Genomic DNA, 21,876 nt, shown 5'->3' with positions numbered 1-21,876 from the left:
AAAGACAGGGCAGAAACCTGGTGACTCAGAAGTAGGGCCATCTGGTTAAAGGAGGGAGACGAGAATACAAAGTTCTATCATCGTGTTGCAAATGGGCGTAGGGTCATCAACACCATCTGGCATCTCAAGGATGAGCATGGCACACAAGCAAATACCTTTCACAAATTGGCCAACCTTGGTATGTCTCACTTTGGATGTTTATTCAGAGCTCCCCCTGATGCAAACCTTGCTGATATTATCAGGGTAGCTGGACTATTCCCCAGATATGTCGATCAGGATGTCGGTGAAGATCTACTTAATCCTGTAACCATGGGGGAGGTAGAGGCTACTATTAAGTGGTTTAAGAAGGATAAAATTCTTGGACTGGATGGTTGGTCAATTGAATTTTATATTGCATTCTTTGATATAATTGGACATGAGTTATTACAGGTCATCGAAGAATGTCAGACTATTGGGCGAATGTATGATGCCTTCAATTCAACATTTATCGCTCTCATTCCCAAGTCGGATGACCCACAGAGTTTTGATGATTATAGACCCATATCCATGTGTAATTGTATATACAAGATCATTGCAAATCGGCTCAAACCCATCCTATCTGAGCATATATCCTCACAGCAATTTGCATTCCTTGACCATCGACAAATTCATGAAGCAGTGGGCACCACACAAGAAGCACTTCACTCTATCAAATCAAAGAACCTTAAAGGGATGATACTTAAAATTGATTTGGAAAAAGCTGTAGGTTTGAACCCCGTACAGAAATTACCTGCATATGAATTCTAAAACACAGAAAATAAACAATCCGAGAGCATAACACATAAAACACATATACACAGATATTTTCCCCTGGATCCCAAAACCGGGACTACCAACTTGATTTTTCATTATATTCTTTTCAATGTTACAATACATATTTATACATGCCGAAGCATCCAATACCATGGACCGAAAACCATAGGTAGGTTTGCCCAACCTAATATAGGGTCCAAAAAAAAAATCCCCAGGGCGTTGCCCCAGACCCCGTAGAGGGGGGCTACCCGCCCCCCCCCCCCCCCCCCCCCCACCCGGCTGCACAATCGGCACAACAAAGGGGGGCTCCGCCCCCCCTCTAACCCCCTGATTAACTATGTAAGTTAGTCATGGAATGAATATAAAACAACCCAACATTCTCCCACTTGTTGTTTTCTTTCCTCAGGGGGCCACAAGAGAGCTTAGTCATTTTTCTAGCCTTGAAACGCCCATTGTTTCTCTACACCAGGAGAACTTCTTAGATCTCATAGATTTTTTCAATGCATCTGTAGTATTCTTCAAAGTGTCCACCTTTACCAGCAACACCTTTTGTCCTCTATCATATCCCTTACAAAGCGATACTAAACATCAATGTGCTTTGTCTTTGAATGATAAGCAGGGTTCTTTGCCAAGAAAATTGCACTTTTCCTGTCACAGTCTATCCTTATAGCTCCCTGTATTAACCCAATACTTGAACACAATCTCTGCAACCAAACTGCTTCGTTGCTTGCATGAGTGGCTGCCATGTATTATGCCTTTGTAGTTGATAGTGCCATTGCAGATTGTTTCTTACTCATCCAACTGACTGCACCTCCAAATAGGTTAAACACATACCCACTTGTACATCTTCTCTGATCCAAATCTCCAGCCCAGTCTGCATCAACAAAGCCATAGATATCCAAAACTCTATCGAATCCTAGTCTTCCTTGGTAGCACAAACCATAATCACTAGTGCCATGCAAATACCTGAAAACCCGCTTCACTACTGTCTAATGCTCCTTCCCTGGTTTTGACATAAGCCTACTCAATACTCCCACTGCATGTGTAATGTATGGTCTAGTACAGACCATTGCATACATCAGGCTACCGACGGCACTTGCATATGGAACACAGGACATATCCTCTTCCTCTTCTTGTGTCTTGGGACACTGTTCAGCAAATAGCTTTACACCTACAAGAATAGGAACCTTCAACGGTTTACTATCTTGCATATTAAACCTCTACAATATTTTCTCGACATACGTCCTATGGTTTAACCAGAACTTCCTCTTTGCCCGATCTCTTTTAATTTCCATGCCTAAAATACAGTTTGTAGCACCAATATCTTTCATGTCGAATTTGGAGGACAATTGGGTCTTCAAATCCTAGATAATTTCTTTGTCATTTCCAACCAAAAACATATCATCCACATACAAGACCAGATAAATAACATGGTCACCAATTAATTTAAAATACACACAGTGATTTGCTTTGCTTCTAGTGAAGCCAAGTCCCCGTATAAATGTATCAAATTTCTGATACCACATCCTTGGTGATTGTTTTAACCCATACAAAGACTTCTTTAACTTGCATACCAGTTCTTTCTTACCCTTCACTGCAAAGCCTTCAAGTTGCTTCATGTAGATCTCCTCTTCCAGATCCCCGTGAAGAAATGATGTCTTCACATCCATCTGTTCTACCTAAAAATCAAAAGCAGCAGCAACAAATAAAAGTAATCTAATAGAAGTTACCTTGGCAACAGGAGAAAAAATATCACCAAAATCAATTCTCAGCACCTGGGAATAACCTTTTGCTACCAACCGAGTTTTGTATTTCTCCACCTTTCCTTCTGCATTTGTCTTCTTCTTCAACACCCATTTGCTGCCAATGGGTTTCCTTCTAGCCGGCAACTCCACCAGATCCCAAGCCTCATTTTTGTGCAAATATGTCATTTCATCAACCATGGAATCTTTCTAGAGTTTTTCATCCTCTGAATCTACTGCTTCCTTCACAGTACTGGGATCATCATCAGTAATAGATAAAGTAAAATTTGAACAGAAAGAATATGGACTATACCTTTCTAGCTGCCTTCTTTCTCGAACTAATCTTCTGACACCCAGAGTTTGTGGCTCTTCATCTTTTGATTCCTCCTCTGCTATAGAGTTTTATTCTTCCTCCTTTAGCTCAAACTCTACCTTCTCAGGTTCCTTTGGTTGGACGTCATGTTTAATAACATCTTTCACCTCTCTGAACACCACATCTCGGTTGTACACAACCTTCCTTGTTGCTGGGTTCCAAAGATTATAACCCTTTAAACCATTCTTATACCCAATAAAGATGCACTTTTCAGATTTACTATCCAACTTGGTTTGTTTCTCCTTTGGAACATGTACATATGCATCACATCCAAATACCCTCAGATGTGAAAGAGAGGGTTTCTTACCACCCAACACCACTGAGCATGCTTCTTGCCCTTTCCATCAACGTCTTGTTCATTCTTTCTGCAACTCCATTTTGCTTAGGTGTATATGGAGTAGTCTTCTGCCGTTCTATACCACACTTCTTATAGAATTATTCAAATTCCTTACTGCAAAACTCTCCACTGTTATCTGCCCTCAGCACCTTTATCTTCTTCTCTGTTTGGTTTTCCACCAGAGCCTTAAATTCTTTAAACCTGTCAAAGACTTCATATTTCTTCTTAAGGAAATATATCCATGTATTCCTTGAGAAGTCATCTATAAATGATACATAGTACACATACTTACCCAGTGATGGAACCTTCACAGGTCCAAACACATCATTGTGCACAAGCTCTAATATATGTTTCGCCCTCTTACCACCAGAGGGGAAAATCACCCAATTCTGCTTCCCATATACACAATTTTCACAGAAATCAAAATCCAGAGAGCTATTACTCATACCTTCTACCATACCTTTACCATGAAGTATTCAAAGGCCCTTCTCTCCAATATGTCCAAGCCTTTGATGCCACAGCATGGCCTTCTCTCCAGAGACCATTAGATTTTATGTTCCACTTTCAGGATCCACAGAACTATTGCACCCATCAACAACAGTGTTACCTTACATCTTGTACAGAGTTCAAGTACGAACTCCCCACATCAATACCAGTGCTCCTTGAACCATCTTGCAGGTATCCTTCTCGAACACTGTTTTTACACCGCATCTTCCAACTTGCTTACAGAAATCAGATTTCTGACTAATGCAGGAATATGTAGAACACCCGGAAGTGTTCTAACCCTTCCACCTTGCAACTTCAGCTTTACTTTTCCACAACCAATGATTCTATCCTTCCTATCATCCCGTAAGAAGACATCACTACCATCGTATTTATCATACTCGCAGAACCACTCTCTATGGGGAGTGAAGTGAAAGGATGCACCTGAGTCAATCAACCATGCCTCGTGATCTACATGTGTACTTGAAGAAGCCAAGTAAACATCACCACCTTCATCTAAGGTGGTTTTCACCTTTATAGAAGAAGCATCATCGGATCCCTTTCCTTTGTGAGGAGCTTTAGATTTACAGTCCCTTTTGTAGTGCCCTTCCTTTCCGCATTTCCGGCACGCCACCTTTACAGGTTTTCCTGGAGATTTAGATCTCCCTCTAGATTTAGATCTCCCACTCAATGACTTATTTTTGTTTCTGTTCTGGTATCGTCCTCATACAGACAAGGCACCACCATTCTGGCTCTCCATATTTTTCCGTCTCATCTCCTTCATCAACAAGGATGAGACTATTTCATCAAACTGCAAGGCAGTTGCATTGCTACCTATTGTAGTAATCAGACTATCCCATGAATCCGGTATAGAACATAACAAATTAATGCACTTATCTTCATTTGAAACTTTAATATCAACAGATAATAACTGACTTACCACAGTATTAAATGCGTTCAGATGCTCTGTCATCAAGTCTCCATCTTTCATCCTCAGGTTATACAGCTTTTTCCATAGGAATAGTTTATTCACCAGAGACTTAGATTGGTACAAATTCCCAAACTTGTCCCACAAAGCCTTCGTCGTAGCTTCCCCTGATACATTCAGCAATAATGAATCTGAGACACACAATCATATTGTGCTCTTTTCCTTCCGATCCAACTTCTTACACTCTTCATCGAACACTCCCATTGGTTTAGTACCTGGATCTACAGCGATCCACTGATCTTTATCCACCAATAGACCCTCCATCTTGAGTTTCCATAACTCAAAACTATGACCATTAAATTTATCGATCTCTATCTTTCCACCGCTCGCCATCTTCTTTCACCACCAAAATCGATCCCGTAGATCTCCCACTAAACAATGTATCTTATAGAGTTTTGATCAATGGATCTGCATCCTCTTTCTTTCATGTAGAATGAGGATTGAGACAAGGATGTCCACTCTCCCCCCACTCTTCCTATTGATCATGGAAGGCATGAGCTGACTCATCACGGCGGACTGATTGCAGGGTAGACAGAAGGGCATCAAGATCACAAACAGTTGTATTCTCACCCATCTCTTATTTGTTGATGACATTCTTATTTTTTGAATGGATCCCTTGGGGATTCTACAGCTTTTGTTGCTGCATTCTGTTTATTCTTTCATGCTACTGGGATGCACTGCAACAACCAAAAATCTACTCTATCCACTTATGGGTAAGAGAAATAATATTAGAGTGATAATATTTAAAAAATTTAGTCATAGGAGAAATAATATTAGAGTGATAATATTTAAAAAATTTAGTCATAAGAGAAATAATATTAGAGTGGTGTAATATTTAAAAAATTTAGTCATAATGATCCATATGCTTTGATATAAAATAAATTTTAAAAATGTCAAATTTTAAAATCTCTTGTGTAGTTATCTATTGTCAAGTAGAATATCACAATAATTTATGTCGGTAATGGTGTGATCATTTCTTTTATTTTTTTAAAGGAACTTTTTCTAGACCTACACCCCATCAAGCATAAATCATTTTAACATATACCTACTTTTGAAGTAATATAAATCATCCTATGGCTATCCTCAAAAGAATTATCACCCATAGCCTTAGTGATAGTGTAAGGCTCGTGTCAAAGTGGTATGAGCTTCTTATAGGAGTTTGTCAATTTCCCTTTATGCAAGTCCAACCATAACTCATCACCAACCTAAAACTTATGTCAAACCCAATGGATTGTGTATCTACTTGTACTTGGAGTTGGCAAATTTCTACAAAATATCATGAATTCATTGTTGAATTTGTCGGATACGTTCCTCAAAATTGGTTTCTTTACTCATCTTGTTCCAAGTATAGGAGGTACCTTCATGTGCTATACCATGAATGTAGCTACATCAATTTGTGCCAATTGTTGGGACCCCAAGCACACCTAAAAAGGCTTATGGCAATAGAAATATGAAGAGTTATGTCAAATTTATGTTGAAAATATGGAAGGATTCCAACACGTGTATGTGGATGCTCGGAATTGTATACTCTAAAGACATATATATTAATCCTATTGACTACTACTTTCTATTTATCAATCTAGGGATGGAAGGTAGTGGATTTGGTTAAGCTTGATGTCCATCATGGACCAAAGGTTAAACCTAAAAATACTAAGGAACCTATTATACCTATCAAGAAATATGGCATTTGGAAACCCAAAGTGAACCAAAATATGCTCGAAGAAGAACTTATGAGTGGATTTTGTTGTGACGATCTTCTTACAAGGTGCCAAAAATCCCATCCTAAGGAAGCAATCAAAAACAACAAAACACATTTGTTACCATGATCGATTGAGGGAAAACATGACATAAAATCCAGGGCACTAACTCCCGAGGATTATCTAGAGTAGGCAAAGGCTTACAATTGGTGTGGATGGTCATTTCCTTTGGTAAAATATAATTCTTCCACTGCTTACAGGCTTTGTTAATATAATGTAGCTTGTTGTCATAGGTTGGGTATCTTTGAAACCCAACATAGTGTGTTTGGCTGTGATAGACCATTGAATGTTTGTGTCGTGTTGGCACTACATCGACAACATGAATGATTGGCTCATAGGGTCCCTATTGTGTATCCATTCATCGAATAATGGTGTTGGAGATAATATTGTTTCCATAAAGGAGAGAACCAGAAATAGGCTCATGAACACCATCAATATCTACTGGAGGGGTTGCAATTAAAGCAATAATGAATACAAAAGTTGTGTTCAATAGGATAGGGATCATCAAGATGTTTATCCATCCAATGTAAAGATGGTTTTTAGTGTTACTGATCTTGTCACACAAAAGACCCCATAAATTTGTGCTTTTGGATTCCCCCAAGATTCCATAAGTAATCCAAAGTGAGAGGATTCGTTGATAAGGTGACAATGCCAACAACCTTGAGTTGACCCAAAGTGACACCTTGTGAGTCTTGCACAATGAGGGTGCCAATTTGAGCATCAAAAGGAGGCACAATTGCACAAGTGGTAACATATCACATTTAGGGCACTTTGCCACAAATCTTTGTGTGTTTTTCCATTGAGGGTACCTTTAACATTTCCTAAGGCACAAATTACATATTTGGAGGAATTTTGGATGACTTGTCACATTCCCCTAGCTTCATGAATGAAGAGGTTCTCCTATCCTTTAAGAATATTTTGGAGAATTTCATGGCATAGTCAAGGGTCACATGTATAAAAGAATAACGCCATAGTCAAGAATATGAAAATTGGCATTTGTATCACGTGGCGTAAAGGAGGACATAGGTGAAGAGTACTCCATTTAGAAACATCTAAAAGCTTGTTTATGTCCTCTTTCCAAAGAAGAGAAGATACCTTGTGAAAAAAGGCCCAAATTGCCAACGGAGGAAGATTAGGGTAAGGGTTACTTTTTCTTTCACATGTTGAGAGACATTATGTATTTTAAGGCATGTTTTGTTGTTGAGTTCACATATTTGGAAGCACAATTGCACAAGTAGAAACATCTCACATTTAGGGCACTTGGCTACAAATTTGTATGCATGTTTTCTATTAAGGGTATCTTTTACATTCCCTAAGGCACAAATCAAATATTTCACTGGCTTCACACATGAAGAGGAGTTCCCATCATTTAAGAATGTTTTGGAGGGTTTTCATGGCATAGTCAAGGGTCACATTTACAAAAGAATAACTCCCAAGTCAAGAAGATGTAAACTATGTTTCCAAGGGATTGTTAGATGTGGCAGGTGTTATGGCATGTCAAGATGTAAACTATGTTGCTTAGTTGTTTTATGGCCATGGTTAGATGTGAGCCTTGACTTGGTAACTTGTAACTTGTTAAGTGAGATAAGTTGAAATTGGACATGAGTAGCCTAAGATGAGTTATATTCAGTTCTTAGGTGAACAAGGCACAATCTAGTTGTAGTAACCGTAACTTGGTCAGGTTGTTGTAGTTGAGGCAAGACTTGGTTGGGTTCCCAAGTCCCAAAAAAAGTAAGGGTAGTTGTGAGGGCATGATAATTAAGGAGTTTCGGGGTGTGCCAAGGAATGAAAAGGCATGCTAACACATGCCAGACAATTTCAATGCATGTTGAGGAGCATTAGGGAGTGCCAAAACATCATAAGGGAGAACTAGGTCAAAATGCATGGAAATGGACGAATAAGAGCGTGTGCCAAGGAGTGTCAATTGATTCCAAGTGTCTCAAGGATAAAGTGTGTTAGGAGAAGGTCAGAATAATACTTGTAGGAGGCAATCCTATGGTTATAATAAGGGGTTGGACAAAGCAGTTTCAGACAAAGGGAGACTTTGGGTTGGGCACAACATTTGTTTTCCCAATGACTTGGTTGGGTTCCCAAGTTGCAAAAAAAGTAAGGCTATCTACGAGGGAATGAAAGTTAGGGAGTACGAAGGTGTGTCGGGGAATGTCAGGAAGTACTAGCACATGCTAGATAGTTCCAAGGTATTATAGGCATGCCAAGATGTGTCATGTGCCAGGGTGTGGCGTGAACGCATGCTAGGGAGTGTGAGGATGAAGTGCCAGGGAAACACAAGGGAGCACTAATTTCAAATGCATGGAAATGAAGTGTCAGTGAGTTCCAGGTGTGCTAAGGAGGGAGTGACAAGGTATGATAGGTAGTTCCAAGGCATGATAGAATGCTAGGTAAGCATACCAAGATGTGTCAAGTGCCAAGGTGTGCCAATGTGTGCTAAGGAGTGTTAGGGAGTACCAGGGAAACACAAGGGAGCACTAGGTAAAAATGCATGGAAATGAATGAATAAGAGTGTGTGATAGGGAGTGTCAGCGAGTTCCAGGTGTGTTAAGGAGGGAGTGACATGGTATGATAGGCAACGCTAAGTCATGCTAGAGTGTCAGGGCGGCATGCGTCCAAGATGTGCCAGGTGCTAGGGTGTGCAAAATGGGTATTGGCACCAACACTAGGTGCCAATAGGTGCCAAGTGCCAAGTGTCAATGCAATATTCTAAGTGCCAAATCTTCCTTCATTTCTTCTCATCTAGTTTCCAATAATTGATCTCAAATAAATTTAATATTAAACCATGCCAGAGCATACCAAGTCATCTCAACACATGCCAAACATGCTAAGACTTTCCAAGTGCCAATGTGCGTCAGGGAGTGTGATGCATGATATGAAGTGGAAAATCATATTGAAGAGTGTTAAGGTGTGCTAGAGAGTGCCAATGCATGCTGAGGAGTGTTAGGGAGTACTAGGACAACACAAGGGAGCACTAGGTCAAAATTCATGGAAGTGAATGAATATGAGGGTGTGTCGGGGAGTGTCAATGAGTGCTAGCTGTCATGCCAAGGAGGGAGTGACAAGGTATGCTAAGCACGGGTAAGGCATGCCAGGGAATATTAGGGAATGTCAAGAAGTGCTAGAGTGTGCTAGGTAGTTCCGGGGTGTGCTAACATGTGTGAAATAGTGCCAAGGCATGCCAGGTGCTAAGACATGCTAGGATGTGCAGGGTGCCAGAGTATGCCAATATGCGTCAAGGATTTTCAAGGCAACAAAAGGAATAACCAAGCTAAAATGCAAGGAAATGAACACATAAGAGGGTTAATAAGTCGAGACTTTATCTTTTTCAAAATGGGCATGCTAGGCACACTAATAATATGTTCCAATACATGCCAAGTGCCAATGTGTGCCAAGTGATAATGTTTGTCAATGCAATATTATGCCAAGGTGTTTGAGGGCATGCTAGGGACTACAGGGCATGCCAACACATGATAGGGGAGTGCTATGCTATGCTAGCTAAGTATCTTATTTGTGGATTTAGGCCTAGCCCAAAGGAACCTAGCTATAATAGCATCAATTCTTTTGGTCTAAATTTATTGAGGGGGGAAAGATATTGAGGCTTGAGCCCTCTAATTGCAATGAAATCACCTCCTCCCCATTTGTCATGAAATGCTTTGAAGATGTCAATTGTTTAGGGTTTTTTCAAAGAGTGCAGGAAGTAGGTTACCATGAGCATCTCACAGGTATATTTGCCCTCACCTTGAAGGAAGACAAGATCACCATTGCAGGGATTGATTTCATGTTTTCAGTGGATGCCATCTCTCAAGCTACAGGAATACCAAACCATGGTGAAAACAGGTTCAAAGGCATGAACCTAGACTTAGAAGAGTACAAACCCTACTTGAAATCACAATACAAATGAGCTCACTCACATATTTTCCCATTCAGATACTCGTTGGAGAGATATGCGCCATTAATGAAGGCTTTCATGAAGTTCTTCACATGTGAGGGCATATTTTTTAGGCTATATGAATACCACATAAGACTACTCATGCACTTTACAGCTACCAAGTCTCTAAATTTGTCTAGTTACTTGTATAGGAGCCTAACCAAAATGTCTAAAAGGGTGCAATTGAAAGGAAAAGTGCATTATCCCAACCTCTTTCACCATAGCCTGATAAAGGTTATAGTACTCCATCAGTTGAAAGAGAATAACATGACATGGGACACCTTCATTGAGGCAGCCTTGAAAACACATATAACCACTTCACCAAGCCAGCACCAAACCATGTCAGTGCAAACATGATGAGCCTAAATTTTCCAAAACCCACCTAAGCCTAGCTATCTAGACTAAAATCCTTTACATTCCAGTCATCTCTTGGTTGTGATTTCATAGAGAGAGCCCTCTCTAGTTTGGTAGGGCTAGCTACCAAACTAAAATCTTGGTCTATGGTTACCTCCGTCGATCTCCTCATTAGCTTGGGACATTGTGGAGGATAATAGAGGGCATGAAAACTAGGGAGTGCCAAGGTGTTCTAGTGAATGTAAGGTTCCCAAGTCATGGAAAAATGTAATGCTAGTTGTGAGGTCATGACTACCAAGGTGTGTTAGGGAATGTTAGGGCATGCTAACATGTGCCAGATAGTACAAGGACATGTCAAACAAGCTAAGATGTGCCAAGCGCTAAGGAATGCCAAGATGTACAAGGGTGTGACAATGCATGCCAGGGACTTTCAAGGCAACAAAAGGGAGGAACAAGTTAAACTACAAGGAAATGAGCACATAATAGGGTTAATAAGTCATCAATTTACCTTTTCCATGAGGGGCATGCTAGGCAGACCAATACTAGGTGCCAAGTGCCAAGTGTCAATGCATTCTAAGTGCCAAATCTTCCTCTGTTTCTTCTCATCTAGTTTCCAATAATTGATCTCAAATAAATTTAATATTAAACGATGCCAAAGCATACCAAGTCATCTCAACTCATGCCAAACATGCTAAGACTTTCCAAGTGCCAACACGTGCCAAGTGCCAATGTGCATCAGGGAGTGTGATGTGTGCTATGAAATGGCAGAGCATATCAAAGAGTGCTAAGGTGTGCTAGAGAGTGCCAATGCATGCTGAGGAGTGTTAGGGAGTACTAGGACAACACAAGGGAGCACTAGGTCAAAATTCATGGAAGTGAATGAATATGAGGGTGTGTTAGGGTGTTAATGAGTGTTAGTTGTCATGCCAAGGAGGGAGTGACAAGGTATGCTAAGCACGGGTAAGGCATGCTAGGGAATATCAGGGAATGTTAAGAAGTGCTAGAGTGTGCTAGGTAGTTCTGGGGTGTGCTAACATGTGCCAAATAGTGCCAAGGCATGGCAGGTGCTAAGACATGCTAGGATGTGCATGGTGCCAAAGTATGCCAATATGCGTCAAGGAGTTTCAAGGAAACAAAAGGAATAACTAAGCTAAAATGCAAGGAAATGAACACATAAGAGGGTTAATAAGTCAGGACTTTATCTTTTTCAAAAGGGGCATGCTAGGCAAACTAATAATATGTTCCAATACATGCCAAGTGCTAATGTTTGTCAATGGAATATTATGCCAAGGTGTTCCAAGGCATGCTAGGGACTACAAGTCATGCCAACACATGATAGGGGAGTTCTATGCTATGCTAGGGCATGCCAACATGTGCTTGGGCATCCTACTCATGGCAAGATGTTCTAGGTACAAAGATGTTCCAGGTACAAAGATGTTCCAAGACATGGGAGGTGCCAAGGAATGTTAGTGTACTGTTCCAAAGCATGTTAAGGTGTGCCATGAGTGTTGAGGAGTGATAGGTCTCTCTCATTAATAGAATTGACAGAGCTTGATTATGTATTAAATAATATAGTTCCTACACACACTAGTGGAACTTTATTTAAAGGAAATTTGCTAGATAATAAACCTAATAGAGATGAATCATGTGTTGACTCGTAGGAAAACTATATTCTTATGACTTGAGGGAAATGATACACACTAATTACTTCTTAACAAATTGACTGACTATTATAACCACTATGACCTTGGACACATAATGAAAAAGATTCCACAACAATGGTATTTAATCATTATCTTTTGACAAAAAATATAGTAATAGGTACATAGCGTCATCAAAAACTCATTGGAATGATCAATGATGACGAACATTTTTTGACCGTCACCAAAAGTAACCAAAAAGAGCATTGGTGAGGGTCAATAAAATATCGTCACTAGAAGTGTCACTAATGAGAGAATTGGTGATGGGCCTTTAACGACCCTCACCAAAAGTGTCACCAAAGAGATAATTAGTGACGGGCCTTTAACGACCCTCACCACAAGTGTCATTGAAAATGGCTTTGGTGACAAACCTTAAAGGACCATCACTATATACACTTACAACAACGATTTTTTAAAGACTGTCACCATATGCGACATTGGTGACGAACCTTAAAGGTCCGTCACAGACATGAAGCGTCATCAAAAACTCATTGGAATGATCAATGATGACAAACATTTATTGACAGTCACCAAAAGTAACTAAAAATATCATTGGTGACAGTCAATAAAAGATCGTCACCAGAAGTGCCATCAAAGAGAAAATTAGTGGTGGGCCCTTAACGACCCTCACCAAAAGTGTCACCAAAGAGAGAATTAGTGATGGGCCTTTAACGACCCTCACCAAAAGTGTCATTGAAAATGTCTTTGGTGACAAACCTTAAAGGGCCATCACTATATACACTTACAACAATGCTTTTTTAAAGACCGTCACCATATGCGACACTGGTGGCGGACCTTAAAGGTTTGTCATAGGCAGGACCCTCACCAATGACCTTTTTTCTTGTAGTGGACCCTTGTCGGGCAACCTAGCTATCAATGTGGGACAAGCCTCCCTCTCATGATCAAACAAGGTACAATACAGACATGATGGACGCGTTTGATTCGTACAATCATGGGCATAATGTCCTGGCCCCCCGCAATTGTAACATATCAGCTGTCTGCAACCTCTCCCAAGTCCTCCTCCACCTCGGCCTCATCCACGCCCCTGAAATCTGGTTCGTGCCACTCCTGCATACTGGTCAAGGGGTCGTGTTTTGACCTGAAATCTATAGGTGGGAGTCCTATCCATCATCAACTCATAACTTCTGCAGGTGCACTCATTGTGTCCAACTGATCTACAAAAGTTACAGAACAATTGTTGTGAATTCTGTGTGTACTTTTGTAACAAATGGCAGTTGTCCGTAGCTTGCTTTCCTCCTATTTGACAAATTTCGCACCACAAAGCAAGCGCCACGCTAGGTCCTTCTTGTGCCTCTGGTCTTAACGAAATCAGTCCTCCTCCCGTGAGGTAATTCACGAACACTAGGTAGTGGTCCTTGTCGTGACCCTGACCCTTACATTTAACACACCATACCTCTTTGTGCACTTCTGGCCGAGTTGTCCTCTCCTGTTTCAGACTCTACATCTCAAGGCATAATTTTTTCAATTGCACGTGGATCTGCTGAACTCCCAAGTTAGGATCCTGTATCGGGTTCTCATGCAAGCTCATCGTGATCTCCAAGGCCTCTGCTTAAGTTGTTAACCTCTGTTATGACAGCGCATTCCTCAAATGTGACATTAGCGATGCTACAAACCATTCACGGTGTTGTTCATCCATCAAAGTCATATTAGCTTCATGAATCGTGCATTTTAGTCTTTGATCCAATTCCCAAGGGGTCTCGCCTGATAGCATTGTGATCTCTTTGAACCCAATGATCGACTACACCTCTGACTTTGGCCTGCTAAATTCTTTGTTCAACGCAATTTGGATATTCATGATCCCTACATTCAAATTGTCATTAGAATGCTTAATATACCAGGTCAACACGCAGTCCTGCAGGGCGCTAACTAGCGTTGCTTTACTTATATTATCATCTGTGACTCCCTGTGCTTCCCATATAGCCCTTATCACGAACCAAAACTAGTCTGGATCTTCATTTCCTACTCCCTTGAACACCGGCAACTTTATCGCGCTTTCCATATTGACTCGTGGTGGTGGCGGAGGTGGTATGGGCGAAGATGGGGGTGAAGGCAGTGAAGTTGGTGGTGGTGTGGGTGGGGGTGGTATGCATGAAATCCTTTGCCTTATCAAATTGATCGCACTCCTCAGTGAGACCTTTGCGAGCTCTTCCTCGTCCCCTCGCGGAGGTGAAATCAAGGGGCTATTCTCGGGTCCCTTACTTCCTTCGTTTCTGTAGGTTTTTCCACTTCGCATAGCTCTGAACATCAAGGTAATTGCATAACCCTCTTTTCACACAATAACATTTTAATCCAAGTATTCAGAGACTTTACGTACTTACCTCGTGGTCCTTTGAGAAAGCGTCGCTCTGCCTCACTATAGCTAACTGAAGTATCTACCGCGAACTCAGTAATGAATCCTCCTATAATCTGATCGAGCCAGTGATCAATAGCGCACACGATCTTATCCTCCGATACTTCCAATCTGCATACCAACTCTGGGGTCCACACAATAGGATTGTCAAGTTTCCACCTTCCTTGGCTATCTGCTAGCTTCGCGATCCACTCGTACAACTCAGTAGGGAAATATGCAAAGAAAATTTTGTGGATCTCCATGTATAGGTAGCAGTCTAACCACTTTTCCTTTGATAGTCGTGGATTCCTGTTCTCCTACGTTGTGAACTCGTGAATTCTCCTATCCAACCAACCTTCAATTTCTTTCTTAGTTGGATTCCAATGATACGACATCAGACATCTCTATGTAGATTCTAGTCCCAGCAACGAAACCATTTGTTGGCTTGATGGGGCCTGACCCAGGTTCAGAGTTAATTAGCCAAACAAATCCCTGTACTACTGGCCCTTTCAGCAACAGCCCGTGGAGCGCAGACTGAGGTCTCACCCGAAGCAGTATGGGGGGATGCTAGAACCAAGTTTCCACACCCTTGAGATGTCTAAGGGGTTGATTTAGTCCAACTGTGAATACCTTCGTGCAGGTCACTTCGCACACTTTCCTGACCTGTGAGGCCTTCGCGCCCTGTTATACTCAACTTCGCGCAGCCCTAACCAGGGGCTGAGGAGCTTCGCGCTGCTAAAGCAGCGATCTGCGCTAGTTCCCCAAGTCACACTGCGGATCTTACTTATCTTCTTATAACAGTTAGTTATCTTCGCGTAAACATATACCTTATATTATATTCACTTATTCAGCACATTCATATAAGTTCGCGCAGCAAATAAACAGTAAACTTGAAATTTATACCCAATATACTTCAATGCATAAAACAGGAAAAGATACACAGAAATATTGTAAAACTTCTCTTTATTAATGCTTCAATCAGTTACAGACTCAACCCGCCCTGCGCACTCAGTTGCAGGGGTCCGCGCACTCAGTTGCGGACTACTAGGCCTTTGCGCACTCAGCTGCAGAGCCTTCTCCTACTCTACGACCCAAAGACTCGACTTTCCACTTAGACTCAATGCTTCATCATTAGATATTCTATGTTCTACTATCTGGTTGATTTCTTTACAGTTAGAGCCTCGCTCTATTTATACAATCCCATGGTCCACTGACCATGGGTAGAACTTTCAAGCTGACACTACATTTTACAACAGTAAGGGCGGACAACCCTATGACTCAATTACAACTTCGCGCTCTGCGCCCATAAATCACGGAGCCTTTACATCAGACTTAGTCAAAACTTGGGCTTTAAGCCCCAAAACTTGCCTTTGGGGGATCCCACGCCCAATAGTTTGGTATGACATATATTCTAGCATTTTGTTTTTCACCTACTCAAAATATTTTCAAATTGTCTTGCAGGCAGGTGTCAACAAGCTTGTTGATATTGTCGAAGTCACTGTTGGATCAAAGGGTAGAAATGTTGTTTCAGAGAGAAAGTATGGTTCTCCAAAGATTGTCAATGATGGTGTGACAATAGCTAAGGAGGTAAATTGTAGATGTGGGTTGTAAATTTTTTATGTTCTATATTAGTTTTCCTTGCCTAAATGTCTTACTGTCTTAGACCTGGAAGGAAAAATTCTCACAGGTCATAGACAACATATTTATCTTTTGAGGATGTACCTAGTGTATGGAGTAGCCATAGAAGAGTAATGAATGACACTTTAAACAGTTGAAAAAAGATACTTGTGTGCCAGATGTTGAAGAGTCAAGTTAAATTGTCATTTCTAGTCTAGTTAATGCATTTAAATGTTGCACCTTGCTTCTGACAGGTTGAATTAGAGGACCCAGTTGAAAATATTGGGGCCAAGTTGGTAAGACAGGCTGCAGCAAAGACAAATGATTTAGCAGGTGATGGAACTACCACATCTGTTGTACTTGTGCAAGGTTTAATAGTTGAAGGTGTAAAGGTAATTTATTTGTCCCTATTACTGGCTTAAGTATTTATTCATTTTTATTGGCCCTTTTGGTGGTTGTTGTTTAGTTATTTATTTTGTGAATTTTCAAGGCTTCACGAGGATCAAGATAGTATTTGAGTGGAAAAATAGCCTTGTTGAAGATGAAATTGTGATCGTGTTATCAATTGGTATGACCTAGCTAGGAAAAACTCGACAGAGAAATCTAGCTTGTATTTTTAAAGATTTGTGGATAAGAATTTGAATCATAAGCCTATTCAGTTTGTTGCAGCTCGAGAAAATCCTATTCAAATTCAAGGGGAACTGACAAGATATTAAAGGATCTTGTTTTTGAACTCAAGAATTTGTCAAAGGAGGTAAATGCACACATTTGAGCCAGTTTTAGTATATGGTTGAGGTGCACTTTCATTAGGGGAATAGTTGATTTAAAATTGTCAGCTAGAGTTTCTTGAAGACTACAGGGTAGAATTTTTAGGAGTTACTTTTCAAACATTTGGGAAAAATGTTATCTGTAAGGGAGTACACATGTTGAAACTTAACACCCTGTAATTGGCATTATTCTCCAGGTTGAAGATAGTGAATTAACTGATGTTGTTGCAGTAAGTGTTGGTAATAACTATGAAATAGGAAACATGATAGCAGAGGCAAGTAAAGTTGGAAGGAAAGGTGTTGTGACACTCGAAGAGGGAAAAAGTGCATAAAACAATCTGTATGTTGTAGAGGGAATGCAATTTGATCGTGGATATATTTCTCCGTACTTTGTGACAGACAGTGAGAAGATGTCCGTAGAGTATGAAAATTGCAAGGTAATTGATGTGAATGAAATATTCTTGTTTTTTTTGTTGTGCTACTACTTGTTATTGCTCCTTGTAATGAAAATAGAATGGATAGAAATCATGTGTAACATTTTTAGAATAAAATCTCATCTTAGTTGCAGAATTATTTCCCAATTACCTCCATCTATCATATATTCATGGCACATCCTTCTGGTTCAATATAGGTTGGTGCTAGTTTTGTATGGAATTTTAAATTATGTGCCTTATGAACCTTCTATTATTTTTGGAATCTGTACAATATTTGATTTAGAATACTGATCTAGTAATTAGAAAGAAATATGACCACTACTAAGCATGTGAAGAGGGTTGCTAAATTTCTATTTATTTTCGCTTGCATTTTGAAATTCAGCGATCAGTAAATGAACTTGCATCTTTACATTTTCTTATAATTTGCAACTATTATTGGTTGACAAAAAGATCACAACTGCAAGAGACTTGATTATAATATTAGAAGAGGCCATTCATGGCGGGTATCCCATCTTGATCATTTCCGAGGACATTGAACAAGAAGCCTTGGCTACTCTTGTCGTGAACAAACTTTGTGGTGCATTGAATGTTGGTGCTTTGAAAGCTCCTAGATTCGGAGAGTGGAAAAGCCAATATTTGGATGACATTGCTATATTCACTGGAGTTATTTTTCAAGTTTAGCTACATTAAGGACTTACATGCACTAAGAGATTAAGTACAAAGTTTGGTGTGTATATAAGCAGTGTTATATCATTTTTCGTGGAAACAATCTTTATTTGGTAATGGGTTTGCTCTACAAGTTCAACTTTTCATGTTAATAGGATAAATTCTCACTGAGTGAGATGTATTGAGAATAAAATATCTCCACCGTGTCTATAGTCACAGGTTTCTAATATCTTATGTAGATATTGTTTTGTTTATTCTTTCTCTGTGTAGGCACTGTTATCAAGGATGAAGTTGGATTTGCCCTTGGATAAAGTTGGAAGTAAGGTTCTAGGTACTGTTGCCAAGGTGGTACTTACCAAGGATTCAACAACAATAGTTGGTGATCAGAGCACTCAAAAAGGGGTTAATAAAGAGTGTCTCAAATTAGAAGCTTGATAGAGGCATGTTATTTCTCTATAACTTAAAAATAGGTTTCTTTATGCAAATCGAGGCTTGAAATTATTGTCTTGTTTTCTCTGTATAGCCACCATATATAGTAAAGTGGCCATCACCTTGTTGGGAGGGATCTCCTCATTAATATCATTCATGATGATGGTATTAATCTCAAATTTTATTTGTGAGTTGTCAAGGCAGGAGTGTAGAGATAAACAATTTTGATGCATGGTTTATAATTTGAATATATGCACCTCTGAAGGAACATACAACAATAATTACAGACATTAAATTTAAATAACTTACGGTTGCTTTAATATCAGAATATGTTTGGCTTGATAGTTAACTTCCCTATCAACCTATTTTATAAAATGTTTTCACCAATGATATCATTCTCATTTTCTTTGCAGGTTGCAAAACAAGACTACGAAAAAGAAAATTTGAATGAAAGAATTACCAAGATTTCTGGTGGAGTTGCTGTTATCCATGTAAAGTTTGGCATGCTGAATTCATGGTAGCTATTTGAAACAATTCCTTGTTATTACCATTATAGCAATCTAAATCTAGTTGGTGGATGTTGGTGACTGCATTTCAATGTATATTTGTCTAAAGTAAGAATGGATGGTATATAATAGTGTAAATAATTGTTGATAGGTGGGAGCACAAACAAAGACAAAGTTGAAGGAAAAGAATTTAAGAGTGGAATATGCCTTAAATGCAACAAAGGTATGCATGCATAACATTATGCATAATCAATTATGGAATCTAATTCATATTTGCAAAAACATGTTGTGATATGAAATAAAGGTGAATAATGAATGTTAATTGAATCTTTTCATGCATGGAGCTGTTATTATATCATAGGGGTATAGGAAATAAGTTCTTGCAGCTTGGACTTATTTGGAGTGAGGCTTTCAACTGTTGCTATGTGGGATTGGTGTTTGCAACAGTTTCAAGCTAAGCATCATGTCCAACAACATAAGGATCTAATTTTCTAGTAATTAACAGTGGTCGGGAGGATGTATTATGTTTCATGTTAGTTTTCCTAGTTAAGCACAATGTTGGTCTTTGGAATAGATCTCACATTCCTATTTATGGTCAAAGTATGGTGGAGAGAGGGTCAATTGCCCAAGAATGAGAGAGTGCTTGGTTTGATTGATTTGGCTACTTGGAACTTGGAAGTGTATCCTTGCTATGAAATCATTTGGAGGGGAATGCCCTTGTAGGGGTTATTACAACATCGATTTTCTTTAGTGTAGCATGTTGGCAAGGTGTTGGTAGTCTTTCTTCTTCCCACCTATTACAGGTCTCTTGTTCTTTATATTCAAAAGTGTTTGGACGATAATCAACGTTTTGTCTAAAAGAAAACTAGAGAATAACATATTGAGTGTGCCTTATTAACTAGATCATATCTAATTTTGGGTTATAGAAAATTATGATTTTAAATATAGAATAATTAGCATAATTTGTTAAATAATTTGGTGAGTGGATAGTGCAGTTTCAGAGAAAATGCTTAAAATAGTCATTTGGTGATAAAGAGCCCCATAAGATTTTCTCTGGCAAGGTTCACTAGTTTCTAGGACACATTCATGATAGTCTATCTACATCCTTAGGTAAACTTCTTTGTTAGCATGAAACAAAAGGACCAGAAAACAGACGCAGAAATTCCTAATCCAATTCTTTTGACTACCAGTGTGAATAGAAATTAGTATAGGAAGAAATTCAAAGTTATTTTTAGTGGTGATTTTAGTGCATTGACACATACTTTGTGCTTTCATATATATTCTAAAGTTCAAATTAAATGGAGTGTTGCTTTTGTAAATCTGAAATTCTCCCATATGTATGCATGAATTTTTAATTGCGAGAGCCTCCCATTGTTAGTTATGTACTCTGTTTGAGTTCAGTGTTTGTGTCCCTGTTGGCTGTTATTATTGGAGGAATGGCACATATTATTACAGGGCTGCATTAGCTTCACTAATTTTAGTCTTAAGAAGAAAATAATTTTATCTCCTATTTGACTCGCCCAACTTGATAGCCCTACAACTAGCTTTTTCATATTTTATTTCAAGTGAAGGAGATGTAAGACTTTGTTATTTGGTCTCTTTGGTGTCATCCCTTTTATAATTGTATATAATCAATTATAATTAATTGTTAATTGGCTTCGACTTCAATGATCAGAATTTTTCCTCCACATAAACTTGAATTCCCACTATGACTTGGAAGGTCTTCACCAACACCTCTTTCCCTAAAGCAAAAATCTCAACACTCAACCTTGATTTGCTAAGTAAAATGTGCATCTTCTCCGAGAGTTTTCATTTTCCTTTTAAGTTGAAGTCGAACAATAAATATCGCTACTAAGTTTTCTCAATGGATGGTGTCAATCCCTGTGGATCTGTTTATCCACTAAAGAGTATAGTTCTTTTAAAAGTTTAAATATGTTCAGATTTTATGAAATTTTAGGTTTCCCTTAAAATATATATTTGAGTTCATTAAATTTTTCAAAATGCAAAGATGTCTCCTAAAACATATAGAACTAACTGATTAAATTCCCACTCTAATCCATGTATAACAAGAATACATAAAAAGTATATCACAACGAAATTTATAGTGGAGAAGACACCCAACAATGATAAAAATTCGACTCACAAGTTCAAAAAGCTTGCGATAACAGTCCAATAGTATCCCAATAGAATACGTATGTGATTTACACAAATAAATCTTCTGACAATAGTCTAGCGGTATCCCAATAGAATGCATCAATATGGGATTTTCATATAAAATTTAACAGGTAAGCACGTTTACTTCAGACTATGAACTCAAAATGTAATGCCAATTAGGAACTTATCAAAACTACAAGCAATCTAAGCAACAATGTTGCAGAGCCCACTAATAAGACTCCAGGGAATTTACAGACACCTTTAGAATAATTGGATGACTGGATTTTAGAAATGCTGATAATGGAAATGGGACATGAGTGATATGTCTATTATTTTCACAAAATAAAGCAAAACATTACAAAGGATCCTTGTATGGAATAAGGACTTCATATTACAAAACATGCCTATTACTGTCATATAAATAACAAAGGATTCTTGTATGGAAGAGAATTGGCCATTTACATTTTACATTCACGGACTTCACTTT

The 21,876-nt window shown here is 39.2% G+C and overlaps 1 pseudogene; it reads left to right on the top strand.

Moving 5' to 3' along the window:
* LOC149254803 (chaperonin 60 subunit beta 2, chloroplastic-like) overlaps window positions 1-21,659 on the top strand; it is a 77,740-nt pseudogene extending 56,081 nt beyond the window's left edge.
* Window positions 21,660-21,876: the final 217 nt, after the last annotated feature.

The sequence above is a fragment of the Pinus tabuliformis genome, chromosome 7 (genome assembly GCF_031772625.1).
Source record: "Pinus tabuliformis cultivar Carrire ecotype Pingquan chromosome 7, CPIR1, whole genome shotgun sequence".
Lineage (NCBI taxonomy): Eukaryota > Viridiplantae > Streptophyta > Pinopsida > Pinales > Pinaceae > Pinus > Pinus tabuliformis.
This window is presented reverse-complemented; position numbering and strand designations above follow the sequence as displayed.